General features: G+C 40.2%; 1 protein-coding gene, 1 long non-coding RNA gene and 1 pseudogene across 3 annotated transcripts in view; 1 reads left to right on the top strand and 2 right to left on the bottom strand.

Annotated features, from left to right (window-relative positions):
• Positions 1 to 1,790: 1,790 nt before the first annotated feature.
• Positions 1,791 to 3,691, bottom strand: LOC110341177 (annotated as a pseudogene).
• Positions 3,692 to 6,420: 2,729 nt separating this feature from the next.
• On the bottom strand, positions 6,421 to 12,414 carry LOC121143539. Its single transcript, XR_005880779.1, has 2 exons — positions 11,953 to 12,414; positions 6,421 to 10,289 (listed from the first exon to the last, which is right to left on the bottom strand). It is a non-coding gene; the product is annotated as an uncharacterized LOC121143539 (long non-coding RNA).
• The window catches only part of Stard3nl (STARD3 N-terminal like), a 41,224-nt gene continuing 35,632 nt past the window's right edge, over positions 8,041 to 13,632 (top strand). For both annotated transcript variants that reach the window (XM_005071812.4, XM_013114694.3), the window contains exon 1: positions 8,041 to 8,144. The gene's annotated coding sequence lies outside the window, so the exon portion shown is untranslated. The remainder of the gene's footprint in view (positions 8,145 to 13,632) is intronic.

The following is a 13,632-nucleotide window of genomic DNA, read 5'->3' as shown; positions in this document are numbered from 1 at the left end:
AGATGTTACCCTCCAAAAGGCCCCATTCCTGAGATGTGGAAAACTGGAACTTCTGTGCTCTGCTGATATAAATGTAAAATTGTGCATCTGTCAGGGAAAAGCAAGGATGTTACTGTTTTAAAAATCCAAATATATCTACCACGGGATTCAATAACCCCATTTCTGTGTAAATACACAAAAGAATTTAAAGCAGCATCTTCAAGCAATATTTTCATACCCACGTTCACATGCAGCCCCATAGCCAAGAGGTAGAACCCCAAATAGCCTCAAAACACAAAAGAATAAAGCAAATATATACATACAATGCAATACAATTAAACCTTAAGAAAGTAAATCCTGTGATATCTTTATGGCATGGGTGGACACTGACAACACTGTAATATGTACACTGAACCAACTACAAATAGAAGAATACTAAATAATCCCACTGATATGAGATATTTGAAAGGAAAAGTCATAGAAACAGAGTCCCTGGGCAGGAAGAAGAGATGTGAATACTATTCAGTAGACGCAGTTTCTACAAGCAAGATTAGAAAGTTCTAGAAGTTAATTTGAACATAATGAGTACCAGTTAGCTATACACCTAAAACCAAAAAAGCTAGTTGAATTTTATATAATTCTTTTTATTATAAAATCAAAACATCATGAAACCCTGTGGCCCAGAGATGACAGAACCACCTGCAAAAAAGTCACATTAAAGTAACACCACATTTCTTACCTGCTCTCTATGCCACCTCAGTCTCTTTTCCATGTTCTGCCAGCTTCATGCTCAAGGGGTCAGAAATCACTGCCAGGGCATGGTCAAGGACTAGTTAGATAAGGGCATCTCTTCCTTAATAACAGGTTATCGACTTGTATTGAACTATGCTTTCCTTCCAGAAGATGGTAAGGTGCATTCCAACTCCAAGCACAGATCTGTGGCTTATAACTAATAGTTACATAGGAGTGGGCAAAAGGAATATATAGGACCACTTTCATCCACTGGCTAAGCAAGAAATTTCATACCCAGGAATTTACAGAAGAGGGAAAGCGATAGCTAAGATGCCGTCAGATGTGTTTTGCTTGTTCAGTGTGCTAGACACGAAATAGCTGTACTGGCAAGAGAGATAACTTGGAAAGATTGTACACTAAACTGTTAGCAGTAGTGATTTTCTGGATAGCATTAGGAAGTGGGGTGGTGGCATTTGAAAGATTTCACTCTTTACTGGAAATATATCTATTATTTTATTTATTACAAAATAATGTATTCACATATTATTTATCTGACACAAGCTCAAAGTTGAAATTTATGCATCATGAAGGTTCATTTCACATTGGTAAGGAATGGGTCTGAGTATTGTCCAGCTACCTGTAAGCAGTCCTTAATGAGTCTCCTGAAGTCAAACAGGCTTTGAAAATGTTTGACTCCAACATTGTCAATAGTTGTGAACCAAGTGTAGTAGAAATTATGTTTTCTCCAAAGTATGAGTTGTGTGTGTGGTGGGGACAGGGCAGGGGGTGTTAGGGATACAGCTGTCACCTCATTCCTCTAAACTTTTTTTCTTTTGTTAATTAGCCTTTTTTTAAGATCCCTTAGTAGCCCTGCTTCCATGAGTGACCAAGATAAAGTGGGCAGGGAGCAACCAGCTGGTGCAGGGAGTGTCACTTCTATATTTCATTTATAAACAGGACCAAATGGACAAGTACAGAGTCACTATTGTGGTTAGAAGTTGGCAACATGAGATGGGGAGGGAGGAGGAGTGGGGGTGTCTTTAAGAATAGTAAGGCTCTCTCAAAAACTTGGTCTTCTTCTATTCAGTAATCAGAAGATAGAAACTAGTTTGGACTGGCCAGAGACATTGGGATGGAAGGAGGAGGGTGGTCCAGGGAGTGGAGAGATGGGGATATCTGGCAACTGGGATGAAGGGATTGACCTCCTTCTGCTGGTAACCCCCAGACCCTCTGGTCTGGCAGGAAAGAGGCAGCCTGTAGCACCCAAGAGCAGGTTTAGGGCTGCCAGATACCCGAGGCAGAGGGCTGGAGGCAACTCGCAAAGGCTTGCCCTCTAGGGGCAACTGCTCTGCCACCTAGCTCTTCTGCCAGGGAGCAGCGGTACTTGACCCCCTCCTAGAAGTTTGCTTGTAACTCATGCTTGATTCCTGTCAGCTTCTTGACAGCATCCTTGGACCTGGCATAGACCATTTTTCTTGTAAGGCGTGCACTCTCGGGCCCCAGAAAATGACCACCAGAGTCCTCCTTGCTTTCCTTGGTCTCATAGATTGCATCACAGAGAGCATAATGGCAGTTCTTGTCCAGCAGCATCTTGACAATAGTGATGTAGGAGTCATCCACAGTCTGCCCAACTCCTACCAGGATCCCCTTGTTGTCCTCCAGGATGACTTTTTGGTCTCACTCAGGCAAAAGAGCCCATATTCTTGTGTTTCTTCACTTTGATATTGATGAACACCTGGATGATACCATCACAGACAGTCACAACAGAGGCCTGTTTCAGGAAGCAAAAGAGAGACAGGGAGAGCTACAGAAGAAATGAAGAGCTGCTGCAGTTACTGCCCCAAACCTGATTCTCCCCTACACTTCTAAACAGACAAACAACAAAACAACAATTGATGTAGTACATCCTTCTGTATTCTATGAATGTATGTCTCTCTTATTGTTTTGTGAATAAATGCTGATTGACCAGTAACCAGGCAGGAAGTATAGACTAGGCTACCAGACTAGGAATGTGGGGAAGAGGAGAATGGAGAGGGAGCTGCCATGTAGCCATCCAAGCAGTAACATGCCAGAGCATTGCAGGAAGCTTGGGCATTCTCTGGTAAGAAAAGGCCATGCAGAAATACATAGATTAATATTTATGGGTTGATAATTAAGAGAGAGCTAGCCAGTAACAAGCCTAAGCCATCATCCAACAGTTTATAATTAATATAAGCCTCTGTGTGTTTCTTTGGGACTAAAGGGCTACGGAACAGAAATTTCTGCCCACAAAAAAACCATACAGAAGGAGGAGGAGGAGGAAGAGGAGGAGGAGGAGGAGGAGAAGAAGAAGAAGAAGAAGAACAACAACAACAACAACAATCACCACCACCACCAAACACCCCAGTAACTCTGTCAGCTCCTGTTAGTGAAAAACAGATATCCCAAGAACAAGTGCTGACTGTTTATTGTTGCCTACATGTGTCATGCATGATTTATTTCCTTTCCAAGGGATATTATGGAGAACAAAACTTATGGAGAAAAGTTTGCACCACTACAGGGCTGCAAAAGCTAGGAATTACAATCTATTCAAATTGTGACATCACAGCAAGAACAGCAAACTACAGATGCTTACAGTAAAACTAAAACTTCTCAATAAGAGAAAAATGCAATGAAGATAACTTTCTTTGAAGACTATTCATAACAATAGTAAGCATTGCTTTCCTGGATATTCCACCATTATTTTGGCCCTTCCTCACACATTACCACCAGAAATTTCAGGAGATTGTTCCTGCCAATATAAATATTGTGTGAAAACTTTGTAAGTATAGCTGGGAAGAATAGGCCCGTGACCTCTGTGTGACTCCTTGATACTTTGCAAGGAAAAGGCCTAATTTGACATGTGGATTTGGTGGTCTAACCAACCTTGGCTAGCAGTGGGTCCACATGTAAGGGAGATGCAGTGGTTCCCTACCCAGGTCACCAGCTCAGTCTCATGCATGGTGAGTCATAGTGGCAGAAGGGTACCTCCTTCCTGGCCATTTTGACTCACTCAGTGGAGCAGGAGAGAATTTTCATTGGAGTTGTGGTCCTGAGTTACATGAGAGACCACATTGAGCTAAATAGTTTCACCAAAATGCAAATGGATCCCTCATATTTGGAGAGAACAGGATGGAAATGACCAAATTCACTGATTATTTTGGTTGGCAAAGTTCTACCAAGTTCTAACATTAGCTATGGACTCATAAATCATATTTTCTTTGTCTTTTCAACTTCTTAAAGGTAATTTGCTACATCTGAACCATACTATGCAACGAGCTCTATAGGAATTTTTATTCCATTCACTATAAAGAGTAAGTTATCATTCAAAGTCCACCCAAAATAGACACAAATGTCTCAATTTGATTTAGATCCCATGGTCTGGATTGTGTGGATTGTCCACCTCCCAATGTCCTTTCATGGTCTTGTTCTTTCAAAAACTGGTGTGTTTTTCCTGTTTAAGTTGGAAACAGCAATCCTGGTGTTTAAACATTATTTATTTAACAACATCATTTCTTGGAAACTAAGTAATAATATACCTTTGTACTTTGTCTATCACTAAATGATTAAAGGGATTGTTCTTTTAGACAAATGACTAAAACTATTTTAATCGCAAATTAATGGAAAAAGAAAGGCATGGAAAATGTCAGCACAAAACATTTCTTCCTTCCTTCCTTCATCAAATGACCCACTGCAAGCCCTCACAGAATTAGTCTAACCCATGCGGTTCCACGCATCATTTAATCAATTTAATAAAGAATGAAATCATTGCTGATATGGTCCCAGAGTTGTATGATGCAACAAAAATTGAAATAATGATGAATATATGGGTAAATATAAACACTGTTTATGTAAATTAAAATTGAACTCTGCTTGATTTAAAAGACAATTTAATTGCATGGCATATTTACATAATACTAAGGAAATTAAAATATTTGAAGGCTTGCATTGTACCAACTAGAAAGAATATTTATAGTAGATTCCAAGAAATTAAAGATTAATTTTTGTAATGTAAAGGTAAACTGCAGGGTAAGAAAATGTATTCAAAATATTTTCACCACTCTAGTTAGAGGAATGCACCTGGGAGAGTGGAGCCTAAAAACTAGGGGGACTAAAGTCTCATACAATAGCCACTTTATACAGGGTATCAGACAATTTATAGTATGAGGATATTTTGAGGGTTAAGCAAGGTTATGTAAGCAAAGTTCACTTGAGTTCAACTTGAATACAGTCACAAGGACAAGGTTGCATGAGTTTAGGCTGTATACATTACGGTGGATAACTTGTGCTTGTAAACATCTTTCTGAACAATAACGGCTAAGGTAACGGGTAAGCTAAAGTAAGCTGACCTTTATCCTACACCTGGAGAGGGGCACAAAAGCACATTCCAAGAATGAATCCATGTTATGGAGGAACAAAGGTTATAAGACTCTTGTTTACTGGACGTTTTCTCACAAGCTCTCAGACATCTCCTGACACAGCTTCATTTTGTTAATCCCACTGGGCAAGAATAAGATCACCACCCCAATTTTTGAGATAAATTTTAAGCAAACTTTATTAAATACCAGTCAGCATGACGGACACTGGCTAGATCCATACCCAGGATTACCAGAGAATGGCAGCAAATTACATTAGTCTGGTGTGTATAAAGGCAAAATCCACAAGGCTACACACTTCCTGCCTTTGTACAATCAGTGGCAAGCTTATATCCTAATGTACTTCCTGCCTATGTACCTCCTGCCTACATGTTATCAACCACATCTCATGTAGTTGGGGCAATCAACCTTGTTTACTGAACTAAAAACATGTGACTTACATTATCTTACTTGAACAATAGCCCCCAGCATTGCAAGAAGTTATCTGTCCTTAGGCAAATGGAGCTTAAAGATTAGAGGCATTTTGTTGTATAGATCTCTTAAGCACAGTAATTAAAACTTAAAACATAACTTTAGCCCTCATAATTCATGGACTGTGTTCCAACACAATGTTTGAGATGAAGGACTCATTAAGAATGTAAAGTATCCTTAAGAAAAAGACAGATAGTATAATTAAAGAGCAAGAAAAAAAACTTTGGCAGGCATTGACAAAAGAAGCTATCCAAATAATCTAAGTGTATAAACTTGTTTTTATCTAGAAAATGCAAGTTAAATCCACATGGTGATGTCCATAAGTATACATGAGCAATAGATTAAAAGACATATGTACAAAAGAACACAACTGAAAATATTATCTTTGCCAAATGCTGAGTAATCAGATTTTTTTTCCTTGTTTGTGAATGTGGAAATTGATGAAACCAAAAAATATCCTGGGATTTGACCATTACTGCTAAACACACACACACACACACACACACACACATATATATATCCTATGGCATAGTGATATGACACTTCATAATATACCAAGATCAAATGTATAGGTGTAGGCACAAATGATATGGTACAAGAATATACCCAGCAGCATTATTTGTAATTATGACAAACTTTAAATAACCCAATATTGAGAAACAGTAGAATAAATAAAATCCTAAATTATGAACAAAATTGAGAATGTTAAACTACTACAATATTCTTGTAAAATATATCAATTACAATTGTAATATATAAATTTTATAAATATGATGTTACAGTATTACAAATATTACTTATTTTCCTTATTGCTTAGATAAAATATAAAACAAACAAAACCAAGTTAAGGACAGAAACATTTATTTTGTCTCACATTTAGGGTACACTCCAAATGGCAAAGAAGGCATGATAGCACCAGTGTGAGGCCTATGGTCAGAGGCATACACAGTCTGGAAACACATCAAGATAAATGCAGGTGCTCAGCTCATTTCTCCATTTTATTTGTTCTGGGACTCCAGAACATGAATGTTGCTCCTCATATTCAGGGTAGGTTTCCCACTCAATTAATGCAACCTGGAAGCTTTCACAGACATGCCCAGAAGTCTGTCTCCCAGGCAATTCTAGATCCTGTGAAGTTGATAATCAATATAAGCCATCATGGATATCAACGTAGCAGAGGCACTCAGATTTTGTCCATTGTCTGGATTGTCTGAAATCAGGGGAAACAAATGGAAGTGGCGGTAATTTCAGAACAGGGTGTACTGTTTTAATTTCTACCAAGAAGGCTTCTGCGTTACAGCAGTTACACAAGCTGCTTCACCTCATCACCCAAATAATTTCACACAAAATTCCTGCACTTAGTTTGTATCTATACAAACACCTTGTCCTTTAATTTTTTCACTCCTATCAATTTAGGTTAAAAACAAAATGAAACTTGCATGCTAATTTCTCTTCAAAGGAATGCTAGAAAGGATTATTTAAATGCTCTGAGTGGAAATGGACACTGCAGCAGCACTAGGGGATCTTATCAGAGGCATCTACTGCTAGGATTGAAGACACGTATATCCTGAGATCCGTGTGTTCTCTTTTTATCTGCACCATAGCCAGTACTTTGACAGAACTAGGAAAAAATTTAAAGGTAGCATTTCTCCTATTAACAATAAAAGAAAAACAACTGTATGTCTGAGGGCACAGAAATGGCAAATAATACCTATTGGTTCTAAGGACTTTTGCACAACATTTAAAAAACCATGAAGATCAGAACTTGAGTGTTTACAAATATTGTCACATGTCAACGCACTAGGACCCATCACATAAATATTGGTATATACACAAGTTTTGCACATCTTACAATGTTCAAAAATTTTGCTCGTATATAAAATTACTTTTTTATAAAAGTATTTAATTTCAACACTGTTTTCCTCCAACAGGCTGAGCATCTTCAGAACTGCTAATGGCATTTACATTTTTTGAAAAATGTAACTAACCATCTACTGGGAAAAGCATAAACATCACTTAGTGCTCAATTTCGTGTATAATAATTATGCAAATACAATATGCATTACGGATTGGGAGAGAGAAAGAAATAAAGATTTTCCTATGTAAGTCTGGGCGAGTTGAGATTTATGGTGATCCTAAGAAAGTTCTTAGTGGACAGCTCAAACCAAGGTGGCAGAGCTTGAAATCCACCCTCAGGATTACTTTTCACTGGCAGCAGTCTAAACCCTATAAAGCAACTAATCGAAGCCGGCATCAGGAAGATGAAACCAACTCCAACCTGCAATTGTAAACTGCTTAAGCTAACGAACTCTGGAGGCTCGGTCTAGTTATAGACCCGCCCACTTACTCCTTCCAGCGCCGTTTATTGGTCGTCACGAGAATGACAATTCCACAAACGAATCTGCTGTCTTCTGTACCTCTTCACTGTTCCGGGGAGCTGCAGCGTCTTGCGTGATCAGCGCGTTGACGTCAGCCGCGGGTCCCGCCCTGCAGCCCCGCCCCAGCCCGGCCGGCCTGGACCGTGGAGCCGGGTCTGCAGGCCAGCGGGCGGCTCGCGCCACAGAGGAGGTAGGCTGTTTTCCCGAGCCCTGAGGGCCAGGTCACAAAGGTTCGGGGCTCGCCGGAACCCCCACACCTGGCCAGGACCATGTGGCCTATGGGTGCAAATGTGGCGGAGTATGGGAGGGATGCTGGGCCCCGGGCATACTCCCACACTCACCAGGAGGCGAGTGATCCAGCCTCGGCCCAGTGCCACACACCCCTGTCATGACCGAGATGACATGCAGGTGTGGGCTGGCAGGTTACTGTCAGTTACCAGCCTTGCACCTGCATCAAAAAAGCCCTGATATAACAAAACAAAACGAAAATTAAAGCATGAGTCACGGATGTTCAAGCTATGGTTTTAGCTCTCAGCTTTGCCCACTCATCCTGCCTTTTATTATTATTTTTTCAAATCTCAGTAGAGTTCTTTCTCTTCCTCCTTTGGTTGGAACAAGGGTGGTCATTGTGGAACTTTTCTTAGTGTTCTCTTAACAACGGCAGTTGCAAAGGCATTTGTCTTTATTCACAGATGGAATCACCGAATCCATCACTTGACCCAGTACTCGTTAGGGTAAGGTTAGTAAAGGTGAACTCAGTGATAGGTCCAACTTCTCAGTGTACTAGAGTTACTCCAGCATGTTCCGTCTGTTGTCTTTGTTTAAGGATACTAAAGGGAATTCCCATTTTCACTTCATCTGTCCCTCTTCCTCTTCTAGAGCAGGATTTGATAAAAAAAAGAACACGTTTTGCGGTATTTTGGCTGTGTTTATGGCTAAGTAAAATGCTGGATAAACATGCCCATGAAGGGACAGTGTATACTGTGTCCCCCTCTATATCCACTCCTTGATATCCATACGTATGTACTATTTTGTATTGTTAGGAAGAATGCATTTTTCTTTGAAATCTCCCAGACCTTTACAAATTACATCATCAAATGCATTTAAAAAAAGGAAATTAAAACTGCTTTGTGGATTTATCTTCTCAGGATAGTGATTATTGTTTGGATTTCTCACAGTTTATATGATGAATGTCTATGCCACACGCTGTTTTAGATGTTGGAAATTGAGTATTGAACACCCTCAAATCCCTTAGTTCCTGGTGAAAATAGAATATATGTGCAGGTGAAAACATGGTTCTGGATGGGAATGATTGCTAGAAAATGGAGCAGTAAGACACATTGCTGTGACTGTGGTATGTGGGATCCAGGAAAAGGGCTCTAAAGAGGTGATGGTTTGGATGAGTCCTGAATGTTTACAGTGAGTCATGGGAAGATCAGGAAGTTTCCAGTAACAAGGCAAAGTCTGGAAAGGAAGCGGTAGCTCAGTGGGAGGGGAGTCTGGGATGGCTCTAACAGGAAAGGGTGGGCCAGTGCACCTTGGTTGGAGGTGATGCTGCACAAGGAACAGGAGTAGCCTGTGTGAAGGGGCAGACTTCAGACTTGCGCTCAGGCTCTCAGCAGTTTTCTGTTTGTTTTGATTATAGAATCATTGTTAATTCATTTTCTATTTCCCCCTTTGGGAGTCCTCTTAATGAAAAATGGCCCTCCTTTCCCTAGCACTGTATGCCACACAGCTGTTCTTCTCCTTCATTGATGTGTGCAAACTCAAACCCTCTGCTTATCTTCAGCACTGGCTTTTATCTCTTTACTCCCCATCCTCAATCATTTTCAATACAGTCTTTGCCTGCTTTCCATTGGAAAGCACTGGCAGCCAGTCCTGCTCTGTCCAAACACGTGCTAAGAAAGTGCAACAGTAAATAGATTAGCCTCTCCCATTAGAACTTGTATTAATGACTCTGTCTTTATTTAGTTTCTGCTGTTTTCTGGGCACATTATGTGCATTCTGTTCCTTCAGACATACTGTAAATATGTCAGCTAGACTAGAGAGGTCTTTAGCTTTACTCCTATCCACTTTTACTGTGTTACATCCCTTCTCTACCAAGCATGTAACAGGATCTACAGGTTGATGATGTTTCAAACTTGGTTCCTGATGTGATATTTTAGAGCTCATGTAATGGACCCTTTCAGGGGCTCTGGAATTGTAGATGTTGCAGTAGTTTCTCAAACTCAACATGTAAAATGGCTAAGCATGCCAAATGCTTACCTCCAAATTTTCATGTTGGTGTTCTATTTTGTTCTGTTTTCCTTCTTGAAAATCCTTAAGCAAAGAGTGTCTGCATATAGTGAAGAATAGCATGTCAGTATCTTGAACGCATTGTTCCTGAACTCATAGGAGGCAGTTTAAAAGCTGGGACAGTACTTTTCTTTGGACTGAAATAATCCTCCTTTAATTTTCCCCTTTTGTGAAGAAATACATGTCAGCACTTTACATGTGCCCTTCCTTTTTGTTAGAATGTTATCACTTGTAAGTGACTCCCTTTTCAGTGATACATATGGCTTGTAAGCGACTCCAAATACAGTGATATAGGATTGTAGCACCAACCATATGCAAAGCTCGGGGAGGGGACATCCCAAGTTGTAGTCTAGCCTAGACTACAACTTAGCAAAACCATATCTTCTAATAAAAATAACAAGCTTAGGAAAAGAATACTTGAACAGCCTTGGATTCAACCCACAGTGTACCAGAAGTTTTTTTTTAAATACAAGTTTTAATTTCAGAGATATTTGGAAGATATTTAAAAGTTGATAATACTTTCCGAGCCTGATCTTATTCTTAGACATGTGGCATGCAGTGTGCTGGTTTATTGTTTCTGGTAGCAAGTGGAGTTCTTCCCATAAGTGAGGAAGTACTTGGGTCAGCTCAGTGATGTAATTTCTCTCATGCTACTTTTAAAAAGTAGAAACCAGTTTATAAACTTTTTATGGTTGAATAACCAGTTTGTTGCATGGTTGAGAAATAGTGTAGCATGGTCCTACATTTTAAAAAGAACCATTAGTTGTAAGGTTCTCTCTTGATAAACTACATGAGGATAATAACATTGACTTATAAAAATTAAAATCAGTAGTTTAATTTGCTTTCTGGTTGTCCTTTTGACCTGTTGTCATAATGTAAATTGAGTTAAATGGCTTTAGTATATATTAGTAGAACTGGCATCTTTCTTAAATATCAGAAGATATTTACACTTATGCTAAAGAAATTTTTTTGTACTTTAACCCAAAATGTCAAAACTATATTTAGACCAAGTCTCACTGTTTGTAAGGATGCTCCTGTAACCTGTGCCCATATTCTTAGAGATCTACGCTGTCAAGATCAGACCCCACATTGTAGGCATCCAGAATATCTTCTCATAGTGAGTCCTGTGCCCCAAACAGGGACCCTGATGGCCTCAGTGCCACTCTTGTGTTCTGCTTGACAGCTGGCCAAAGCTCTGCCTATGCTTCAGAGTCCACTCTAATGTTGGACTTTCTCAATAAAATGTTCCTTTTGTCTCCAGGATGTGAGCTTTCCCTTTTCATAGCACTTCTGGGATGCTTTCTGTTTCTTTACCTTCACACCTTTGGTCATGGGTTATGATAGAGGCATCCTCAACTCTGCGTTGGCTAAGGTTTAAAAGACTTCATCTGTGCTGTACACGGAGTGATTTGTGTAGTGTAGAGCCCTCTAGCTTCATTTGCATTTTCAGTACTGTCTTTGAGACAAGTGCTGGTGTTTCTTGACTTTGATTCCACAGAACTGTCTTCCTGTTGCAGCTTGGGTCTGACTTCTATGGTTTCCAGCCAGTCCCTTTTGAGAAACTTAAATCTTTGGATATAAATGTTGAGAGCACATTACTACTGAAAAAGTCATGGTCAAATAGTTATGGTCATTAATATTGTTAGTATAGATGGAAAAGCTGAGGTCCAGAGAGGATAGCCTAGGGGCTCTTGGCTACTTACCTGGGCCTGGTCAGCTCTTCAGCTCTCAGCGACATCCTTCTTTTCCTGTGTTGTAAATTCATCAGAGGTAATAGCAGCTTTTGAGGTGTTAAAAGTCACTCCAGCACAGGTGAAATCACCAAGTCAGGACTTGCTTTGGCATTGTTGCTGGTAATTAGCACAGAAGATTTTCTGCGTCAAGAGCTGTGTCATGGGGCTATGCTGCTAGCCTTTGTTATGGGGCTTGCCTTTGCATTGTAGGGGGCTCAAGGCCTTCTCTGGTCTCTACCCATAGATGGACAACGACATGGCAAATGCCACAGGGCTGCAAGCAAATTCTTCTCCCTAATGCCCCTATCCCATAGGGAACCTGTGCTGTTTTTAATTTATTCTCCAAACCTCCCTCTAAATTAGGTCTTGTGGAAATTAAAGCTGGTCATCTAAATGGTCTGCCCCAGTCTGCTGCTGATGTAAACTAAACTGCCAGCTTTTAGCTGCGACAAGTATTGTTCATAACTTTCTCTTTTATGACTTAACACTTGCCCCAGTGTTTAAATAACATCTCGTGGGATGTTGAGAACACATGGACTCTGGAACTGAATGTTTCCTTCCATCCTGGAGAAATGAACCACAGCCATACTTCATAGTGTTGAGAGCCGCTTACCCTGGAGTCCTTGTTTACCTTTCTTTGAACAAGGAAGTTCTCTGCCAGTGTTTAGAAATACTGAACTCTTGCCGGCCTTTGGTGTTTGCCCTGTCCTTCTGACTCTGCTCCTCTCGGTCCAGGCTGTGGGAAAGGAGCTTTCACTCCCATGCTGTCCTTTCACAGCTCTCTCTGACTTATCCACTCCCCTCTGTTCCAGCCTTCCAGTTGTTTCCTTTGGTTCCCTCGACAGGGTTCCCCTGACAGAGGATGATTCATTGTTGGTGCACATGCTCGCACTTAATCAATTTTAAGTTGCCTTTGTCTTCCTCTTCATTGGTACATTGAACAGATTTTCAGGTCATTCAAAGTCATGTTCTTCTAAGGGTAGCCTTTTCCTGATGGCATTTCTGGTACCCCTATACCTGTTTTATACTTTGTCTTCAAACTACTTGTATAATTTGTACATGAGAGTGTCTTTTCCATCTTACTTTACCTCACAGCAACTAGCACAATACTGTTCATGCAGCAGATGCAGTAAATCTGCCCATCTCTTTGGGGTGGTATCCCAGGCATGTAGTTGATGTGTTTTTGTTTTCTGTGTATGTACAGCACTTTTGTGCTATGCCTTTGCATGTTGGAAAGATAGATGACCAATCTAATCTATTTGGGAAGGTTAGGACATTCTTACTAATTCCATTGTCAAGAGTAGAAACTGAAATTATTATTCTTTATTTGGGACTAAGCATAGTTGTACATGCAAGAGAGTCAGGGCAAGGACACCCTCCCCCCACACACATACTACACAACGAGTTCATGAAACCCTAGCTCAGAAAAGCCAAAATCTTCTCAGTATATTAGTGTATTATGTTGAAATTCTAAACATGTATATACATTTCTTTATTTTAGTTAGCAAGTACCCAGACTCTATTCCCCCCTTCCTTGTTTGAGACAGAGTCTCTTTATGTAGTCTTGGCTGTCCTAGAATTCACTATGTATACTTGGCTGACCTTAAGTCACAGAGATCCTCTTGTCTCTGCCTCCTGAGTGCTGGGACT

The sequence above is a fragment of the Mesocricetus auratus genome, unplaced genomic scaffold (genome assembly GCF_017639785.1).
Source record: "Mesocricetus auratus isolate SY011 unplaced genomic scaffold, BCM_Maur_2.0 Super-Scaffold_100013, whole genome shotgun sequence".
NCBI lineage: Eukaryota > Metazoa > Chordata > Mammalia > Rodentia > Cricetidae > Mesocricetus > Mesocricetus auratus.
Note: the sequence above shows the minus strand (reverse complement) of the source record. Positions and strands in the feature narration are given on the sequence as shown.